The sequence below is a fragment of the Papaver somniferum genome, chromosome 3 (genome assembly GCF_003573695.1).
Source record: "Papaver somniferum cultivar HN1 chromosome 3, ASM357369v1, whole genome shotgun sequence".
Lineage (NCBI taxonomy): Eukaryota > Viridiplantae > Streptophyta > Magnoliopsida > Ranunculales > Papaveraceae > Papaver > Papaver somniferum.
The window spans coordinates 50,359,239-50,382,717 of record NC_039360.1 but is presented as its reverse complement, the minus strand read 5'-3'; positions in this window follow the sequence as shown (position 1 = coordinate 50,382,717).

Sequence of the window (23,479 nt, the reverse complement as noted above, 5' to 3'; positions counted from 1 at the left end):
AATTATTTTGATAATCTTTCCTGATATGAAAACTTGATCGGTTCGGATCTTAATTTGTCACACCGAAGAGTAAGGTAACGATTTATTTATGTTTGTGAATCGTTTTCCTGTTAAAAAAGATGATTTAGATGCCTATTCTTGCTTTTGCTTAACAAAATAGGAGGTTTAATTGTTTAGTCCGATTGATTTTTGGTAAGAGAAACTAAGTTAATTCTGATCTTAGTTTAGACTTATCAAAAACGAGGTACGAATGTACGATTATTCAAGTCTAATCGGGTCTTTGATAATAAAAAACTAGTTAACCTAGTTTTGTCTTGTCTAAATGAGGTACAATTATTTATGAATAATTAGATCTTATAAGCGGGCGAGTTAATTCTTATCTTTTTCTGACTTATCAAATCAAAGGGAAAATTGCTTCGGGCAATTGTTTCCTTGATAAGTTGCTAAAAAAATTCATTTAGGTAGTTTTATTTTTAGTATTGCTTATCAAAAATGGTATGTTAGACCTTCGTGCTTAACTCTTATAGGTTTTATGAGTTCTTATGAATTTGTAAGATTCTTTCGGTTTGCTCTTGTATTTTTTTCATGTCTTTGTCACTTTTATGACAAAAAAGGGGAGAAATATATAGAGTTTACGGGTGATTTACAATCACTGAGAAATAATATATGTGTTGAAAATTGTATATCTAACGAAAGAGTAAAGCATTGACTAAAGGGGAGAAACATATCATCTTGTTGTGTAGTATTTCATACTACAAAATAGGAATAACAAATAGGTTCGAATTTAATATCTACCTAATTTTCCTTTAGGGGGGCGTCAATAGAAGCGTTTATTTTTCAATATGTGCAGGTTATTCTGTTGCTGAAACTTGGAATCAAGCGTATGAAGAATGAGTTAAGATAATGTTATGTAATGTAATATATGTATCTTTTAGTTCGTGTATTCTGCATATATGTAATAGAGTTTTGTCACAAAATTGACAAAAGGGGATATTTTTAAAGCATTGCTCGATTGAACCCACCAAGCGTTGGTATGTCAAGGTTGGTTGTCATATTTTAGTATCAAAACTTATAAGTCGCTTGATTAGATTACTAGAGTGAACTTCGTTAGTTTAGACTAGGAAGTCTAGAAATGTTGAGACATACAAGTATTACTCTGAAGAACCCTAAGATTACGAAAATGTATAGACATCAACGACGACATCATCCTTCTGCTTGAGGTTAGTAATACATGACTTGACTTGTTTCCATTTCTATATCGTAAGCTTTCAAGTCGTTTCTGATTGAAAACATAACATGCAAAGTTATATACATGAAAATTTAGTACAAGAGACTTGATCATTACATTGTGATCAAAGTGTCAAGGAACAATATATCAATAGTGATGAGTTCTTTATATTGGTATATTGAATTACAAAGTATAATGCCGATCTTTTGAATTTTGCAATTGCGACATCAACATAATCTTTGTAACTTTTTACTAGATTGTGTAGTGAACACAGGTTTGATTTCATACCTAGAAAACTATGTTTAATTACATGAGTTTAAGGAAGTAGACGTACGAACTTGTTTCGTAGTTGAAAGGAAATCAAGAGGATTGAAGGTCCGTGTTAAAGCACTGTTCGGTCGAACTCGCAAGCGTTGCTATCTCAAGCTTGTTTGTCAAGTTTAGTTGCCAAAACTATAAGTCTTTATTTCTAGTCTACTTATAGCTATGTCTCGGATTAGGATAGAATGTGTAGTTGAGATTTAAACTTCACTGCGCTCATCGATTGAAGAAGAAGAACTACTAAGGGGAGATTGTGGAACTTCATCAACAAAAGGTATGTGGAGACTTGAACTCATCTATCACTCAGAAGTCTATTTCTATTCTATCTCCTATTGAGACAAAAGTCGTATAGCTAGATAGATTTTACATTATACACATTTGACACTTAGAAGTCTATTTCGCTTTAAACAAGTTCGTCTTTATTCTTGACGAAAGTCAAAAGATGATCATGTGAAAATCGCCTGGTAACATCTTACATGATTTGTGTAAGACAGTCATTTGACGTAGACTTGGAATGTTTCGTATTGATCTATTAGCCACTTGAAAATTTCTTTGAAGCTAATAGTTTCTGTGAGACATCTATTCCCGTCTTCCAAGAATGTTTCAAGTTATTCTTGTATGTTAACTATTACAAGTTAACCATTGATTGAATATAGCATAGTATGCATACTTGTATGCTAACTGTTACAAGTTATTCCAAGTCGGGGAACCATAGTATGCATACCCGTATGCATACTGTTTGATAGTTAAGGTCCAAGAACTTAGTATGCATACACGTATGCGTACCGGCTTAAAAGTTCAAGTCCGGGAATTCAACTGAAGTTGGTCATGTACGACACTATGCGTACCCGTTCACATACTGGCGAACCCAGACCAAGTCCGTCTATTTAGGTATGCGTACCCGTTTGCATACTTGAGTGGGTTAAGTTCTAAAATCGGTTTGTTCATGAACAAATACATTTATATATTAAGGAATGCAATCTTTGCAAACCGTGGCTATAATGTTAATGAATTGATTTGAGTGAATCAAAATCGATTTTGCTTCAATTGTGTCTTGTATACTTCTATGAGAATATAAACAATTGAACAACTCTAGAACTAGTTTCATTTGATTCATTTGAACTAGTTGTGATTAAGATGAACAATGTTGATATGAAATTGTTCATATGGATAATTTAGGTTAACTATTGTTGAGCCAACTATGTGCACACGTTTAGTACGGTTACACATATCTAAATGAAGTCACATTTCATTTGTGTATAGCAAGCTAAGTTAGATCTAACGGTTGAAAAATATTATATTGACTCTAATCAGGTTTTCTTCTAATGGTGAATATTGAATGCTTTGTTACCAAGGTAGCATTGATTGCAAACCCTGATTTGAAGACTATATAAGGGAGAACTCTAGCAACTGGTAAACCTAATCCCCACACCTCTTGTGTGATACTAGTTGCGACTAGAGTTGATTCTCCTTTAGCCTAGGTTTTTCCTAAAACCATTATAGGTTAACGACTTAAAGACTCCATTATTGATCACTGTCAAGATAAACATAGTTGGACCTGGATTCAAAAATCCCTAGGTGAAGTCTTTTTAATCGCAAAACCGAAAAAGGTTTAAAGGAGAGGACGACCTTAGTTTACAATTAGGACGCACAAGAATAATGTCAGGGATTAAAAGATCCCAGTTGTTTGAGGTTATCCTAATATATACTTTCAAGTTCAAGGTCGCTTTGGATTTAAGCTAAGGTAGCTTTGGAATCAAGTAATCAATAGTCATTGTTAGATAAAAAAAACTTAACTTGAGATTAACATAGCAGAATATACACTCTGGTTAGGATTAACCATAAGTGAACCGTGTACAATGATATGTTCATGAAAGGTTAGCCGAAACTAGCCAATTGAACTATAAGCTTAACCATTTTCATATAACACTTTAAGACTCAAACATGTCTAGATAGTGTTTTAAGAGAGTTGTTAAAATGCCTATTATCTGATAGAAATATTTTTGATGCAGCTGAAAATATTCGACAGGGTAAGTACGTGTACTGTACCTGTTCGTGAGTATTTCTGTCATGATATGTGTGTCATGTATGTATACCCTTAAGACAAAAACTGGTTCAGGAATCCACGGATCTTTTATGGTTTACACACTGGGTATGCGTACCTATTCGGTTTTGAAACCAACAGAGCTTTTCCAATTTGCATATTAGGTGTGCGTACCTTCCTGGTTCACGAGTCAACAAACTTTTTATGGTATGGATACCGGGTGTACGTACCAAAAAGTCGTTTCCGAACTATATATAGCTATGCCAGTACATGTACTGGGTACATGTACTGCGGATCTGGACTTATAACAGTTTCACCAGTATGTGAAGTGGTATGCATATCGTCGTGTATATATCTCTCTAATAATCAATATGAAACATTCCCGAATAACATCAATGACAAGTATCACTATTCCAGGCTATTCTCGAATGATTAAATCTTGAATCATAATTAGGTTATAAACAATAAATTGCTTTCAACCAAATTCATCAAGTATGAACAAATGTTCTTAGGCTTAACATATTTTGAGAACGATATTCAAGATAAACTTGAATCGAAATTTCTGTTATGCATGCAATGTCTAATTTAGTCATGCACAAGGTAGTCAATGTCGGTTGTACAGGCCGATATTACAAGTTTTTATCGGGTATCGAAAAATACTTATATGATATCGAGAATATCGAAGATACAAACATGGAACGATAAAAACGTTCTTTTCGGCCGGTACAGCTCAATATATCGGTTTTACCTATACATTGATAATATCGGTTTCAGAGAATAAATTTTTCGAGCAACATGCATCTAGTATTTACAGACAAGTACGACGACAATTTTGAGAAAGGTACAAAGCCCCGATATATTTATACTATGAAATCAATGACTATATGATAGGATATAAGTTGAAAACCATACTTGAGGTGAATTTTGAATAGGTTTGGGGTTTGTTATGGACGGTGGAAGATAGTGGAGAATATGAGCGGTTGTTACTGATTTTAGGCTATGGATTAAAGGTTTTTTGAGTCCTTGTAGGAATAGAAAGGATGGGTTTGCATGGAATTTGGTTTCAATGCAGGGATGGAAAGCTTCTAGCAAGACCCTTAATTGCGGTTGGTTTCAAAGGATTCAAAGGTCATTTTGAGACACGCTTTAGACAAAGAAAGACTAATGATATATCAACATCTAAGGGGTTGTGTATTGATTTCTAGACTCTAACAAAGTTGGAGAGATTAGAGATTGTTTCGACTGCAACGCAAGGAAATATAAAATATGAAAGTGAAGGATAATAAGAAAGATTTTGCCAGCAGAATGGAACAACAGTCATAATGCTTTCTAATAAACCACCTTGTATATTAAAAATTTGAGATAACTGTATGATTTTTATTATTTTTTACTATGGTTTTATAAGTATTTGAAATTCTAGTTCTAATGATGTATCACCTATAAAAACTGATATTATCTTTTGTACAGGTGTATAGGACCCAACCTATACGATACCGATACACGATATTAACTACCTTGGTCATGCGACAATGTCTCATAGATAGAAAGGTGAAAACTTGAGAAATAGGTAGCTTAGTCTTCACTTACCTTTTGTTGAAGAAGTTCTCCAGAGCTCCTGTTAATCTTCTCCTTCAAACGATAGAACGCTGTGATATCCGATACTCAAATACACAAAATGTAGACTAGAAATCAAGATATAGTTTTGATCAACTAAATTTGACAATAAGCTTGAGATGGAAACACTTGTGAGTTCGACCGAGCAATGCTCTAACAATCTCCCCCTTTGCCAATTTTAGTGATAAAACTATCAATATATATGGATTAAAGATAAAGCTTCAAAACTCCAGAATCCATCATGCTTGATTTCCTTGGTTCTTCAACCCCTTAAATTCTTTGGTACTTCAAGTTGCAATGATCCCGAACGTTTTCAACTCAAAATCGTTGTTGTTGAAGATCCGTAGCGATAACAAATTTAAAAATAGATATTCTCAATCGTCGTTATACAGAAACATAGTATTATTATCTTCTCCAAATTTCAATTGTATCACAGCTTCGAAGTAATACTACAGTAATATGTTTCTCCCCCTTAGTCAATACTTACATCTTTTGCATAATAGGTGAAACCTATATATGTTGATTCACTCCCCCTTCAATAATGATATGTAAACTATATGTATATAGTGCGAAACTACTAATTAATTCTCCCCCTTTTTGTTAGTAAAAATTGCCAAAGGTACGAAAACTATGGGGTCGTAATGAATTCAATCAAAAGATACTTCAAGACTTAAAGTAAACACATATCAACTTCTAATTTAGATGGATACCACAGAGTATAAAATATTTAGTGTTTCTTCAAGGAGATTTAAGATACAAGCATCCCCTGTAATTCCACATCCACTCTCCCCACAAAAATATAGCAATTAAGCACAAGTTCAAATAAGAACTCGCCCCCATTTGATGTCATTGCCACGAGAACAACATGAGTGACCTTACTTTAATAAAAAAGAAAGATTTTGTCGGACATTAAGAAACCACATGGATTTGTATCTTAATCATCGACATAAATTAATCTCAGCGCCAGCTACGAACAAAGAGATAATTCTAATCGATATGACTCAACATAAGAAAATCTTACGGAGTTGATAGTGCAGTAATTACACAAAAATAAAAATTCTCACAAGCTTGTTCTATTTTTGGTTCATAAAACTTAATAGATATAACTTTTGAGCATATATGAGATATCAGTTCAATTCACAAAAATAAAGGACACATATATCTCACAAGACTTTGCAATACATTAAACCAATAATGATTACATACTGCAAGTTCATCTTCCGAAAACTCTAGAATTTAAATAAAGAAATCTAAAAACATGCAAGATGAAAGTCGTTAGAAATAGCTTGTGTACTCATAATATTTGCTATTACCAAACCCTAGTTATCCTTCTTGAACGTAAGAATAAATTCTCACAAGAAGTTTCCTAGTACATAGACAAAAACAAAAATAAGGAAAATTATAACTCATCTATTTCTTCATACCTTTTCAAAACTCCATCATAAAACGTATCACTAATGTCCTTAATTCGCTTAACTGTTGAGAGGCCATGCTCGTGTGTTAAGACACCAACTTTTCGATTGAAAATGCGAGCAAGTTGTCTAGATTTTGTGCACTCATATGTCAGCTTCTTCTCAAGACTTTTTGCTTTTCAAGGATTTTGGTTCGACCATCAATAAGATGATTTACTTGCAACTGTAGATTTGCAATCTCAACATTTGAGGCATTATGAGAATTAGTTAGATCCTTGATGGACTCAGTAACCCAGGAGTTTTGTTCTTTTCTCATAACCATCTTTCTCAAAAGCAACCCTTGAAACACACTTATTTATGCTTTGACATCTTCATCATCAAGATCAATAGTTTCATGAGGTTTTTTTGAGCTTTCCATCTTTTAGAAGAAGAAAAATAGGACTCAACTATTTATTCGGTTAGCACAAGGGTTTTTCGAATGAATACGAATCATTAGTTCTTATTTATATATGGCTCTATGTCTCTCTCTTGGCCCTAGATAGGTTCGTGAACTATTACGCAAACCAGAGTGCGTGAGACGAGTTCAAGTTCTAGGGGATATTATAAAGAGTTTTCAACACATGATTTTTACTTAACTAGTATCCGGTCTCTTTAAGTGTCAATAATTCTTAGCTCAATAAACAATGATTTTCAAGAGAAATACATCTTTAGAGCACAAGAACCATTATACTTATTTTCCAAGAGGTAAATGACAAAAGATAATGAAACATTAAGGAGCTAGTCTCAACTAATATTATATGTTACTTTTGTAGAAAGAGATGTAAACTAACTACTTAGAACTTGAGCAACCTCATCATTCATACCAAAATTGATACAAGTGCAGTCCTTGTAACTTTCAAGTTAGTTTCAAGGACTAATATTATACCGTTAGGTAACCAAGTGAGACACGGTCTCACTAGATGTATCATAACGTGATGCATTGAGGTTTTCATGTGATGATTTTTTCTTTTTCTCACCTTTCTTCTAGTTCGTTTTCTTATAGAAGATTCTGATATTATTTCCTTTGTTAAAAGGATATTTGACGAATTCTCCTGTTTCCTGTACTGACCAATGAAACTTGACGGCTACTCACATGAAGAGTTTTCCAAGGAAAGCGTTTCAAGAATTGGGAGTTACAAAGAACAAATCTCTTAGAGGTGGAATTTTCTGACATACCCTCTTTATCAGTAGGAAGTCTGATACTAGGAGTGTGGTTAGGCACTACAAAATGAGGGTATCTGGACTTATATAGATTCCTAGAGGATTTGTTTTCATAAGTCTTCAGTTTTTCTACGGAATTAAGATATATTGAAGTTGCTGACAGATTTTTCACTTATTTAATTGCAACGGTAAGCAATTTTGTAAGTTTTTTTATATATTTCTTCCTACTAAAGCACTTCAATGCAAGATGATCTCTTTTACCGTTATGTAAACAAACACACGGACTATCAGAAAGCTTTATCAATTTCATGATCTCTACTCGAAGTACTTTTCGTTACTGGTTTTTTACGAAATCATTTCTTACCAGCTTTCATTTCTAAGATCGAATCCTCAAAATTAGGAAATACCCTTGAAGATTCAAAGGCAACATCTGCTTTTGAGAATTTTTTACTTATAAGAGCAGTATTATTCTTTTTTACAAAATTCAAGTTGTTCTTGAGCTAAGAGGAAATCAGATTTTACTTTTTTTTTTCCAGCACGAAGTTCATTCATCTCTGATGAGTGAGTCCCAATTAGATGTTTCTCTCGTATCGCATCTTCCTTGACAGTATCCTCAAGACTACTAACCTTTTCACGGTACATGTTAGTTTCTTGAATAAGTCTTTTGATATCATCAGCGAAAGAATTGATCATGTCAAAGAGATCATGCTCTTTATCTAGAGACTGTTGAAGTTCATCAGTATACTGAGCCTTTTTCTTTTCAAGATTTATGATTCTATAAGTCTGAAAATCAATAATCTCAATAGCCTTTTTTAAACTTCTGGTAAGCTCCAATTCAAATTCTAACATGGAACCATTTATGTGCTTGGGAATTGTATCATCAGAATCTGACAACATAAGCATATCTCCTCCAGATTTGAAAGAATCATTTAGGGAGTTAACCTTTAAGGAAAGTCCCAAACACTTGACGTGATCAAAAGCATTAGGATACATGTTAGTAGGTGAATACAAATTCCTAGGGTGTTTCAAACACATACTTATTAGGTTTTTCACGTGTTTGCCTGCTTTGATACCAATTAAAAACGTGGGGGTGCCAAAATAACCAACAACTTTTTCTTAGGAAACCCGTATGGACTAAACTCGAATACAATTCTGAGAGTGTAACTTAATGAATCTCAATCAGGAATTATATGAAGAGCTTATATCTCTTTCTATGATAATCAGAATGTTAACAGAGACTAGTCCGTGAACCTGATTATGCCGTGAGAATACTTGGACGATTCCAAAGATCAATATCCAAGAATCAATCAAGTTGTATCCAACAATTGAGATGGAATTATCTACTTGAATTGATTTTAAAGTACAACATGTGATATTTCAATTATAAAGATAAACAATATAATGCGGAAAAGAAATAACACAGACACCAGAAATTTTGTTAACGAGGAAACCGCAAATGCAGAAAAACCTCGGGACCTAGTCCAGATTTGAACACCAAATTGTATTAAGCCGCTACAGAATCTAGCCTACTATCATAACTTCGGACTGGAATGTAGTTGTGACTGAATTAAACTGTCACAAAAATTCAGTTACAGTCGCGCTCCTTACGCCTCTTGAATTCCAGCAGGACTCCGTGCAATTAATTCCCTTAGCTGACGTCTTTTACATCCGAAGAGTTGCTTAAACTCAATTGAAGACTTTAAACCAATCTGCCTCCCAGAGATAAGAATATATATGATTTCTGTTCTGATCAAAGATCAAGGTGAGGTAGGAAACCGATTGCAGTAGACAAAGTCTAGCAAACCTCAAAATCTGGTCTTATGACTCCCGGAGAGCAGCCTAGATAATTTTTCACCTCACAAATATAAACTTGTGGAATCACAACGTCTAAAATGAAGAAACTTTGTGATTTGTACCTATCTTGTTTGTTGAAGCAAAGCTCAACAATCAAAACAAGATCATGATACACAAATTATCAAGATAACGATAGTTGGACATGGCTTCACGAATCCCTAGGTGAAGTATTTTTATTCTCTAAACCTAAAAAGGTTCAAAGGAGATGATGACTCTTGTTTACAACTATGACACACAAGAATAGTGTCTGGAATTCAAAGATCTCAGTTGTTTGAGGTTCTCCTTATATAGACTTTCACGTTCAAGGTATCTTTGGAGTCAAGCAATCAATAATCACCGTTAGATGAAAAACTTGACTTGAGATTAACATAGCAAAATATACACCTTGGTTAGGATTAACCATAATCGAACCATGTGCAATAACCTGTTCATGAAAGGTTAGCCAAAACTAGCCAATTGAACTATAAGCTTAACCATTCTCATATAACACTTTAAGACTCAAACATATGTAGATAATGTTTTAAGAGAGTTGTTCAAATGCCTATTATCTCATAGAAATAATTCTGATGCATATGAAAATATTCGATAGGGTAAGTACGTGTATTGTACCTGTTCGTGAGTATTTCTGTCATGGTACGTGTATCGGGTATGTATACCCTTAAGACAAAAACGGGTTCAGGAATCCACGGATATTTTATGGTTTGCATACTGGGTATGTGTACCTATTCGGTTTTGAAACCAACAGATATTTTCTGGTTTGCATACTAGGTATACGTACCTTCCTGGTTCACGAGTCAACAGACTTTTTATGGTATGGATACCGGGTGTACGTACCAAAAAGTCGTTTCCGAACTATATATAGCTATGCCAGTACATGTACTGCGGATCTGGACTTATAACAGTTTCACTAGTATGTGAAGTGGTATGCATACTGTCTTGTATCTAGATTTACAATATTTATATATCTCTCTAATAATCAGTATGCAACATTCCCGAATAACATCAATGACACATATCACTGTCCCAGGCTATTTTCAAATGATTAAATCTTGAATCATAATTAGGTTATAAACAATAACTTGTTTTCAACCAAATTCATCAAGTATGAACAAAGATTCTTAAGCTTAGCATATTTGGAGAATGATATTCAAGATAAACTTGACTCGAAATTTCTGTTATGCATGCAATGTCTAATTTAGTCATGCGACAATGTCTCATAGATAGAAAGGTGATAACTTTAGAAATAGGTGGTTCAGTCTTCACTTACCTTTTGTTGAAGAAGTTCTCCAGAGCTCTTGTTGATCTTCGCCTTCAAACAGTAGTACACAGTGATATCTGATACTCAACTACACACTTCTACCCTAATCCGAGACTTGACTAAATGTAGACTATAGATCAAGATATAGTTTTGATCAATTAAATTTGACAACAAGCTTGAGATAGCAACACTTGTGAGTTCGACCGAGCAATGCTCTAACAATATTAGATATATGTCACCGATTGATTTTGGTGTTCGTATCATGAACATCCTTAGCAATCACTTGATACTTATAGCGGAGTTAAAGTCCACTGCAAGGTGTGGCTCCTGCTCTTTCTGACGAATTGCATTGACTTGCAATGGATAGTATAAAACCTTCGTATTGGAAAGAGGCAAATTTGGTAGTCAATTTTCTTAAGTCGAACCAGTAGTGAACCCGGATGCTAGAACTTCGAGAACTAATTATAAGTGGAACGACTAACTGCAACTAATTATCTTTGGTCTGTCATAAACCGTTCCACTTTGAAATCGATTTTCAGAAGGAAAAAATATAAACAACTTTGCATAGGATGATCTCCAAAGTTGAAGAAGAATGCATCTCCTTGTTACCTCAATCAACTCTTGATTAGGATGTGTAAGTGGTAGGCTTTGGGATATGTATAAAATAAGAGCAAAAGACAGCCTACAGTGATACCTGCAAGTGCACAGGGTCAGTTGTAGCTTGTGTGCAAGAACAGGGTCATTCCACAGGGACTTGGGGTGTTATGAAGTTTTCCTAGCTAAGCTATATGCAAGGCAGTGACAATGAGGGATAGGCCAAAGCAGTGAGCAAGGCAAAGCAATAAGGCAGAACAGTTAAGAACCAAGGCTGTAAGCCAAGGGCAGGGAGGAGTTTGAGCACTGATTTCCACCTTGTGTCCTAATCAAGCAATGCAATTCTAGGTTGAGTTGAAGACCTTGAGCATATATTAGAATAGGAGGAAAATCAGCTTGCTCACTGATATGCCCCTAGTATTGACTGTCTTTTGACAGCACAGTCAATCACAGGCATACCAGAGCACTGATTACTTCCCATTGCTCAAGCAAAACAGGCATCAAGATAATTATCCTAGCAATACATCATTCAACAGTGCACTAGGCTTCATCTGAGCCCTAACTGAAGAACTAGAGCATGTTTAACACATTAAATAACTGGAATTGAAACATTGAACATAAACAGAGCATTGAACTGAACATAAACAAACACAGAAGACATAAAACAAAAACATGAACTGAATTGAAACTAAATAAGAGCAACTGAACTGAAACTAAACAAGAGTAATGGAATAAACATGAACTGAAACTAAATAAGAGCAATGGAATAAACATGAACTGAAACTAAATAGAATTGAAACATGGAATAAAAACAAAGACAGTTGAAAATTAAACACTAACCCTTGAGACACTGGCTATTCCAGTGCTCTTGGGTGACACACTGGCTAATCCAGGCATGATTCCAACACTCACCCAATATCCCCTTTTATACCCAATTACATAATTAGGGTTTACACCCTTTTCACCCAAAAATTCCCAAAACAGTAGACATTAGGGTTCTACCTAATGTGACAGAAAATCACAGTTAGGTTCAATTACCTACCCTATATCACCCACTTTATCTTCTCCATGCTCTATCTCAACCTAATTAGGATTTATGTAAAAACCCCCAAATTGACAGAACTAGGGTTTGGTAAATTCTTACCCAAATTGATGCGATTACACGCTACTGACTTCGACCCATTCTTCTCCTTAGTCTCCTGCTCCTCTCCATGCCTCTGATTATCTCCATCTCATCATCCTATTTCACACCTAGGATTTCTGTGGCGTGAGAGGAGGTGAAATTGGTTGTTGAGGGAGGTGTAGAGTGTGCTAATGATGAAGGGTTAGGTGTTTGGTGGTGTTTAGGTGGCTATGGAGTAGGTGGTGGCGATGGCAGTGGCAGGGTAGGTGGTGGTGGTTCTGCAACAGGGATGGGTGAAGAAGAAAGAAAGAAAAGAAGAAGAAGTGGTCGATTTGGAGGTATGGGTATTAGGTTTTTAGAGTGTTGAGCGGATTCATCAACTTTTGATGTTCTGTGATTCTGAGCTGCGGGATGCGAAGATGGTTGGTAGATCTAACGGTGAGATGAGAGATGAATCGCTGCAACCGTTGGATTTTGAAACACAACGAAGTTAACGGTGTTAGATGATGTTAGGTACTGTAGTGTAGATCGGGAGTATCTAGTTTTGATGAACAGGCATAGAAGCGATCGTTGGATTCAACTACAATCTAATCTGAAGGCTTGGAATTTAGGCGCTGTGGTGTTTGTCAGAGACTTCAGATTTTGATGCTCTACGAAGGAGCGACCGTAGGATTTCGATGTAGTCCCATCTAACGGCTGAGAATGGAGGCGGTTATGGATATAGAAAATGGGTTTGGGTAAGGGTTTTGGGCCTTGGGTATGCCAAGCCCATATCTTCTTTAAGAACAATTCTTCCTCTTCAAGCCCACTTCTAGCCTTTTGATCGTGTGCACAACATTCTTCGCGGCTTCCTTGTGTAATTCCTCCCGGCTTTTCACTACTTTTCTGCTCTTTTCGCTCCGCTATTCATCCAAACTTTATTTATTACCCAAAAATGCAAAATTAATTAATAAAAATATTTATTCTTGAAAACAACGAAAACACATAATATGGGATAAAATGGAGCGTTAGTGCACAAAAGATGAGTTAAATGCCAAGAAAAATATATAGAAATATGCACTTTTTAGCACTCATCAAATACCCCCAAACCTGAATTTTACTTGTCCTCAAGTAAAACAAAACTAAGGAAATCCTACCTATACCACTGTCGCTGGTCTCTCGAATGCATTTAGCGTATGCACTAAGCCTTTTAAACCACTAAGTGTCCCTAGTGGACGAGTGAAGTCTCGTGAAGGTTTGCTTAGAACGTACCTACAAAGTTCTAGGTCAAAATATAAGCTCAGATTCCATCAAATGTGACATGTGCAAGTCAGTTTAAGCTCACAGCAAAATGGAGATGTCAATCTAGCTATCAAAGGCACAATCCTAGCACTGATAACAAATAAAGACATGTGATAAGAGTGTAAAGTGTATCTACACATGTGTAAAGAAAGATCGGATGTTATGACTACTAATCACCAAGAGATAGTTTCTCAGGCTAAGAACCGAGGTCGAAATCTAGCTAGCTGTCCGGACTTTACGAGAATTGTGAATGAGTTGGAGGTATTTCACAATTACTCGCGGTGTACATCAATGGCATACACCCTTCCTTGCTTATTACAATGAAACAACAAAATGACTTTTTACATGACTCTTATTTACATTGACTACTCTCTTTTATTTTTGGAACAAGAGAGGATGGAACTGAAAAATGCTTGATTTTTTTTTTTTTTTTTTTTTCTGATAGTTTTTTTTTTTTGAATATATACATCGTTTTTTTTTTTTTTAAGGAAATACTTTTGATACATATACAAAAGGAAACAAAAAATTACATGATACTTTGCAAGAGGTAGCCCTTTTTGATGCACCCAGTTAAATTCGATGGTTGTTTTTCTTAATGTAACCTCCACCTTCTATCCCAACCAACCAAAGAACAAGCTAGTCAAGTTTCGTTCAGTATTCTAAAGTGATTGGCAACTAAAACTTCCGATAGAACACCTCAAGGATGAGGCTATACATGTATTGGTAGATCGTGCGCGTGCAAATTTCTTATCACTATGTGAATTGTGCTAGAATCAGGGTGCCTAAATATCTAGACTAAGACTCCTAATAATTACATATTTGCACAAGAGTCAACATTTCAAGGTAAATGAGCTCCATTTTTATTTTTAATTTTATTTTTTTTTTATTTTTTTATTTTTTTTTTATTTTTATTTTTTTATCATTTTTTAATTTTTTTTGGAATTTTTTAAATTTTTTCAAAAAGTGGGAGTTCTGTTTTCAATTATAACATGTTATCGTGGTATCTACTCTATACCCCCAAACCTAAACTAAACATTGTCCTCAATGTTTAAAAATATGGAAAGAATTAAAATACAACATATGGAAAGGGACATGCTGAGTAGAGTAAAAGGAGAGAGAATACCCGATTTCGGCGAAAGCAGAATTAAAACTCCGTTATCCAAGGAAAAACTCCAACATATTCGGAGTCACAATGGATGAGCACAAAATATATGCAAAAGAAAATTTAACTAACACATTATCTACAAGAAAATTTTGGTTTTTAATAGGATTGGACTTTTTGGGAAAATTTTGGTTTTGTCGGGAGACATTTGGTTTTGATGGGAAAAAGAAAAACATTTGGTTTTTATGGGAAAAAGCCTTTTGGTTTTAATGGGAAAAAACTTTTTAGTTTTTAGGGAAAAAGCCCAGCTAATGGGCTTAGAGATCTTTGGCTTTTAGTTTGTTTGAGGCCCAGAATTCAGTTAAACTTGGCCCAGAATCAAGCCCAAAGAAAATTTAAACAAGCCCACAAACTGGGTTCAGGGGCCCAGTTGGGTATTTAACTGTTGGACTCTCAGAAATTCAAAGTACGAGGCCCACTTGGGCTTGGAGTTTGTTTTTCAAATTTTAAATTTGGGTCAAACCCAGAGTTCAGAAACAAGATAAGCCCACAGTTCAGCATAAATACAAGCCCACAGTAAAAACAAGCTCAAAACAGTTTTAAACAAACTCAAAAACAAATTAATCAAGCCCACAAACTGGGTTCAGAAGCCTGGGCTTAAAACTGTTTTTCAAACTTTTTTTTTTTTTTTTTTTTTTTTTTTAATTTTTGGCCCAAAATTTAGTTAAGTTTGGTTCACAAAAGAGGCAAGCCCAAAATCCAAAAAGTTAAGTTTAGAGCAAGCCCACTATTAAGAAACTACAAGCCTAACAAACAACTAAATTACAAGCCCAAATAAACAAAGAAATAAAAATAAAACTAATTATTACAAACTCACAAAAAAAAAAAAAAAAAAAAAAAAAACTAAACTTATTACAATCCAAAATAAAGAAAGAAATAAAATTAAAATAATTATTACATGCCCAAAAAGATAATTAAAATTACAAGTCCAAAAGAGAATAACAATGCAAACCAAAAAAAAAAAAAATTACTAGCCCAAAAACTTTGGGTTTGGGTTTAGGCTTACCTTTTTGGAGGGGAGCCCAGTTGGGCTTTTTTCCCTTTTCTTAAGTTGCACAAGCCCAGTTGGGCTTTGGATCTTCCTAAACTTTTGTTGGAGAGGCCCAGTTGAGCTTTGGCTTTCCTTTGGCTTTACAACAGAAACCCAGTTGGGTTAACCCAACTGCACCAGGCAGCTTGGAGAAGGCAACACCAGCAAGATTGGCTAGCTGCACCAGGTTCACTCCAACTGCACCAGGGCAGCCTAGCAGGCAGCAGGGAGAAGAAGAAAGAAGCAGCACAGCTGCAGCAACAACAGCAAGAGCACCAGAGGCTCAGCACCAGCAGCAGCAAGTGGCAAGCCCACAGCAGCAGAGGCTGGCAGCAGCAACAGGAAGCAGCAGCAGCAGCAACACCTGTTGGCTCAAAAAGAGAAGTAAGTTTCTTGCTAGAAGCTAAGAAGTTCAGCTGCACTACACATCAGCTAATAAAACAGCAAGTTACACTAAAATGCAAGAATGCAATGCATGATGAGTATGCTAGAATGAAACAATATGCAAAAGAGTATGCAATGATGCAAATGAACTAACATGCAAAAACAGTCAAGAAAAATTCAACACAACACAACCAAGTCCCCGGCAGCGGCGCCAAAAACTTGGTAGGCTTTGGGATATGTATAAAATAAGAGCAAAAGACAGCCTACAGTGATACCTGCAAGTGCACAGGGTCAGTTGTAGCTTGTGTGCAAGAACAGGGTCATTCCACAGGGACTTGGGGTGTTATGAAGTTTTCCTAGCTAAGCTATATGCAAGGCAGTGACAATGAGGGATAGGCCAAAGCAGTGAGCAAGGCAAAGCAATAAGGCAGAACAGTTAAGAACCAAGGCTGTAAGCCAAGGGCAGGGAGGAGTTTGAGCACTGATTTCCACCTTGTGTCCTAATCAAGCAATGCAATTCTAGGTTGAGTTGAAGACCTTGAGCATATATTAGAATGGGAGGAAAATCAACTTGCTCACTGATATGCCCCTAGTATTGACTGTCTTTTGACAGCACAGTCAATCAAAGGCATACCAGAGCACTGATTACTTCCCATTGCTCAAGCAAAACAGGCATCAAGATAACTATCCTAGCAATACATCATTCAACAGTGCACTAGGCTTCATCTGAGCCCTAACTGAAGAACTAGAACATGTTTAACACATTAAATAACTGGAATTGAAACATTGAACATAAACAGAGCATTGAACTGAACATAAACAAACACAGAAGACATAAAACAAAAACATGAACTGAATTGAAACTAAATAAGAGCAACTGAACTGAAACTAAACAAGAGTAATGGAATAAACATGAACTGAAACTAAATAAGAGCAATGGAATAAACATGAACTGAAACTAAATAGAATTGAAACATGGAATAAAAACAAAGACAATTGAAAATTAAACACTAACCCTTGAGACACTGGCTATTCCAGTGCTCTTGGGTGACACACTGGCTAATCCAGGCATGATTCCAACACTCACCCAATATCCCCTTTTATACCCAATTACATAATTAGGGTTTACACCCTTTTCACCCAAAAATTCCCAAAACAGTAGACATTAGGGTTCTACCTAATGTGACAGAAAATCACAGTTAGGTTCAATTACCTACCCTATATCACCCACTTTATCTTCTCCATGCTCTATCTCAACCTAATTAGGATTTATGTAAAAACCCCCAAATTGACAGAACTAGGGTTTGGTAAATTCTTACCCAAATTGATGCGATTACACGCTACTGACTTCGACCCATTCTTCTCCTTAGTCTCCTGCTCCTCTCCATGCCTCTGATTATCTCCATCTCATCATCCTATTTCACCTATTTCACACCTAGGATTTCTGTGGCGTGAGAGGAGGTGAAATTGGTTGTTGAGGGAGGTGTAGAGTGTGCTAATGATGAAGGGTTAGGTGTTTGGTGGTGTTTAGGTGGCTATGGAGTAGGTGGTGGCGATGGCAGTGGCAGGGTAGGTGGTGGTGGTTCTGCAACAGGGATGGGTGAAGAAGAAAGAAAGAAAAGAAGAAGAAGTGGTCGATTTGGAGGTATGGGTATTAGGTTTTTAGAGTGTTGAGCGGATTCATCAAATTTTGATGTTCTGTGATTCTGAGCTGCGGGATGGGAAGATGGTTGGTAGATCTAACGGTGAGATGAGAGATGAATCGCTGCAACCGTTGGATTTTGAAACACAACGAAGTTAACGGTGTTAGATGATGTTAGGTACTGTAGTGTAGATCGGGAGTATCTAGTTTTGATGAACAGGCATAGAAGCGATCGTTGGATTCAACTACAATCTAATCTGAAGGCTTGGAATTTAGGCGTTGTGGTGTTTGTCAGAGACTTCAGATTTTGATGCTCTACGAAGGAGCGACCGTAGGATTTCGATGTAGTCCCATCTAACGGCTGAGAATGGAGGGGTTATGGATATAGAAAATGGGTTTGGGTAAGGGTTTTGGGCCTTGGGTATGCCAAGCCCATATCTTCTTTAAGAACAATTCTTCCTCTTCAAGCCCACTTCTAGCCTTTTGATCTTGTGCACAACATTCTTCGCGGCTTCCTTGTGTAATTCCTCCCGGCTTTTCACTACTTTTCTGCTCTTTTCGCTCCGCTATTCATCCAAACTTTATTTATTACCTAAAAATGCAAAATTAATTAATAAAAATATTTATTCTTGAAAACAACGAAAACACAGAATATGGGATAAAATGGAGCGTTAGTGCACAAAAGATGAGTTAAATGCCAAGAAAAATATATAGAAATATGCACTTTTTAACACTCATCAGTAAGAACGGGGATTAGAAGACCTAAATTTCATGGGCCGCCTTGAGATAGAGTTAAAACCTATGCTGCCCTCAAATTTGAAACAAAGACCAGCATAGGAAGATGTCAAAAATGTTTAGCTTCAATTAATTTCGAATGATTTTTTCATGTCCAAATTCAAGTGGCCTCGAGAGAACATCTACTAAGTTAACTTCTTAGTTGAAGTTGCCCCTATCTAATCGGAAATGTAAAATCTAAAATTCCGCCTTTATGTAATAGGGAGCCAGGGATCTTATTTCTTAGAAAAAGAATTGGTCCAAAAATTTTGGCTTTTCAATCGGGCTACTTGCGGCTTGAATTAGCAAATCGCAACTTGACTTGGATACCGTGTTCAAAAGGAGGACACCGGCAAGAGGGTCCATTACGTAGTCTAAATTGACAACACATACACGACCATTGATGCGTGAAAAATGTAGATAAATGATGCACGTTTTTCAGCAAAGCTGCGAAATGGAAGTGTTTTGCTCTTCCCTATCATCCCAAGTTCCTACATTATTTTTTATTTATTTTTTTTGGTTTAACATATCTCGCAGCCTAGTCTGTTTATCATCAAAAAAAATATCATGATACGTAATGAAGAACATGAAATCTTGTCATTAGGATGCCGTAAATCGAGAGTTTGAGATCATCCTGTTTTATTTTTGCGTAGCATAGTACTAAGCAAACTTCTTAGTTTTATTTTTCAGATCGTAAAGAGCAATACCATAGTCACCTATTTATGCCTACTTTCACAAATTTCCCGTAAGCTTATTGAGTGGCTTAATCGTGACTCAATCTCCAAATTCAATCCGTCCACTACACTGTACGACAAAGTCACTAACTGACTACTTTTGCATCAATATCTATAAACACTATGATAGCTGTTTTCTCCTATGCCGTATAATATGGTCTGTATAATCACTATGATAGAGTTTTAGTCAGTAAAAGTCTTCGTTAAAGTCTAAATTACTTTCCCTCCAAAAAAGAAGAAAAAAAGGATCACCAACTGCTATCCAAATCTCCTCTCCTCGTAAAGAACCAAAAACACAAAACAAGCTTTAGATTCCTAAAATGAGCACCACCAGGTATGTTCATCACGTTATTTCCTAATGGCAACTGCAAGATGAAACTTAGCTTATACAAAGACAACTCTCTTTATTGATGTTTAGAAAATCTCTCAAAACTAAACACAAGCTCTAATCTTGCTCATATGATCTACCACAACTTTGGTGATCATATATATATAGAACTATGAATTCCTTTTCCTAGTCCTATTACCTTATTACATGTCTTTTCTTTTCTTAGAACTAGATGACTTCTAATTTCCTTAGGATTACATCAATTTCCTAATCTTGTCCTAACCAGCTTGTTAGTGACTTATATGTTGAAGTTTAACCAACATTCTCCCCGTTAAGCTTCAACCTTACCCGTGACATATTTTGTACTCAAATCAATTGTCACATTTCTTCAAACTTGATCCGAGCTAATGCCTTTGTCAATATATCTGCTTTCTGCTCAGTTCCTGGTATGTGTTCAACTTTGATGATCTCCTTCTCGATACATTCTCGTATGAAATGATACCTTTTGTGAATGTGTTTCGTCTTCCCATGAAAAACTGGATTTTTAGTGAGTGCAATTGCAGACTTATTATCAATCTTGATGAGAACTTTTCCAGGTTCTCTTCCTTTGATTTCACCCAACAGTTCTTGAAGCCATATTGATTGTTTAGCTGCTTCTGTTGCGGCCATGAACTCAGCTTCGCATGATGACAGAGCTACTGTGTCTTGCTTCTGTGAGCACCATGTGATATGTGCATCTCCTAGGTAAAATATATGACCAGTTGTACCTTTTCCATCATCTTGGTCAATATTATGACTGCTGTCACTATACCCAACAATTCTTTTTGATCCTTCTCGACCATACTTCAATCCACAACTGATTGTTCCTCTTAGATATCTCAATATCTGCTTTATTACATCACCATGAGACTTGCGTGGACTCTGCATATAACGGCTTGCTACTCCCACAGAGAAAGCCAAGTCTGGTCTTGTGTGTAACAAGTATCTAAGGCATCCAACATTTCTTCTATAACTCGTTGGATCAATCTCAGCTTCTTCTTGTGCCTTTGAAACTTTAAGTCCAAACTCCATTGGTATCTTAGTTGGATTACAAGTTTCAAGTCCTGCTTCTTTCAGAATTCTCCTTGCATAAGCTTCTTGTTTAATCTGAATCCCATCTACTCCTTGATGGACTTCTATGCCAAGGTAATAAGTGAGTTTTCCGAGGTCTGACATCTCAAACTTTGATGACATTTCTCTCTTGAACTCTTTGATCACCTTAAGGAGTTGCCAGTCAAAAATAGATCATCTACATAGACTGCAATCACAAGAAGCGTTCCCTTTTCTTCTCTTCTGTATACTGATGTTTCTTTAGAGCACTTAACAAATCTTATTTCTCTTAAGATTTGATCTAACTTTGTATTCCAGGCTCGAGGAGCTTGTCTTAGACCATATAGATCTTTTGATAACTTATAAACCTTATGCTCTTGTCCTTTTACTCCAAAACCTTCTGGTTGTTCAACATACACATCTTCTCGCAATTCACCATGTAAGAATGATGTCTTAACGTCTAAGTGGTGAATTTACCATGAGTTTGATGCAGCTTCTGCTATTAAGAGACGAATTGTCTCTAGTCTAGCAACTGGTGCGGAAACTTCATCAAAGTCTATGCCTGATTCTTGAACGTATCCCTTAGCTACAAGTCTTGCCTTATATTTGTTAATAGTTCCATCAGCATTTCTTTTAACCTTGAAGATCCACTTGAGGCCAATCACTTTTACCCCACCTGGCTTATCAACTAGAAACCAAGTCTTGTTTCTGTTGATTGAAATAATTTATTCTCTACATGCTTGTGTCCATTTAGTCGAGACCTTTGCTTCCTGAAAATTCCTTGGTTCATCATTAACAGAAAGTAGCATAATCTCACATTCTTCTGCAGCTTGAAGAACATAATCCTCCAGATATTGTGGCTTTTGTATCTGTCTTGTTGATTTTCGCAGTGGAATGGGTTGAGTTATTTCATCGATCTAATGGGTTGAGTTATTTCATCGATCCCTCTTCTTCTTCTCTTCTTCTTCTTCTTCTTCTTTTCTTCTTCTTCTTTCTTCGTTATTCTCAGTGTTTTCATTATTCTCTTCTTCTTCTTGATTAACATCATTGTTTCCATTGGTATTGATGATTATGGGTCCTTCGCCTTCATCAATTACTTGACCCCATCTCATGTGAAACATTCCTGGATCCCTACTTGGTCCATCATTAGTTTCTTTCCAGTTCCAGTTTGCTTTTCATCGAATACCACATCTCGACTCACTATTACTCTTTTCGTTGTTGGATTGAATAATCTGTAAGCTTTGGATCCAGGCTCAATTCCTAGATGCACAAGAGTCTGAGATCGATCATCCAGTTTCTTAAGAGTTGCAGAATCAACTTTTGCGTATGCTTTGCAACCAAACACTCTTAAATGATCTATGTTTGGTTTTCTCTTTCGCAAACTTTCATATGGAGTCATGTCTTTCAGAGCTTTCGTAGGTATCCTGTTTATTAGGTATGTGGAGTGTCGTACAGCTTCTCCCCATAGATAATTAGGTACCTGCATAGCCTTTAAAGAACTTCTTGTCATCTCCATTAGAGTCTGTTTCTCCTCTCCACCACTCCGTTTTGTTGTGGTGTATATGGTGCTGTGAGTTGCTTTTTGATTCCATTTGACTCACAGAACTTGTTGAACTCTAAGGAAGTGAACTCTCCTCCTCTATCAGTTCTAAGCATTTTGACCTCCTCTTTTAACTCTTTTTCTATCAGATTTCTGAAAGCTTTGAATCTGTCAAATGCTTCACTCTTTTCTTTCATAAGAATAGACCACATATATCTTGAGAAGTCATCTATAATAACAAATATGTATTTGTTATTTGCAAGGGTTTGTGGTGTAATAGGACCACATAAATCAGCATGAAGAAGCTCTAATGGCTTTGAGGCTCTGAATGTTGTTGCTTTTGGAAAACCTTGACGTTTGTTTCCCAACTAAACATGATTCACAGATCCTTGATTCATCGTTTATCTGTGGTAGCCCTCGAACCATCTTGTTCTGAGACATAGTTTTTAAGGTTCTGAAACTTATGTGTCCTAACCTTGCGTGCCAGTTCCATGTCTGATCTTCCAGTCTCATATTCAGACACAATGGCCTTCCAATCATGAGACTTATCTTGTAGAGTCTATTCTGTGAGCGTGGGACTCTAACTAAAAGTCTTCCACTTGGGTCATGAACTGTTAGATAATCTTGTCGCATTCTAACATCACATCCAACTTCTGTAGCTTGTCCTAAACTTAGAATGTTGCTTTGGAAGTTTGGGATGAAGTAGATGTTTGTGACAAGCTTCTGTTCTCCAGTCTTGCTCTGAAATAGAATTGATCCTTTCCCTTCAATTTCTACAGAAGATCCATCCCCAAACTTCACTTGTCCTTTGATTTTCTCATTGAGTTCAGAAAAGTAGTGTCTCTTACCAGTCATGTGATTGCTGGC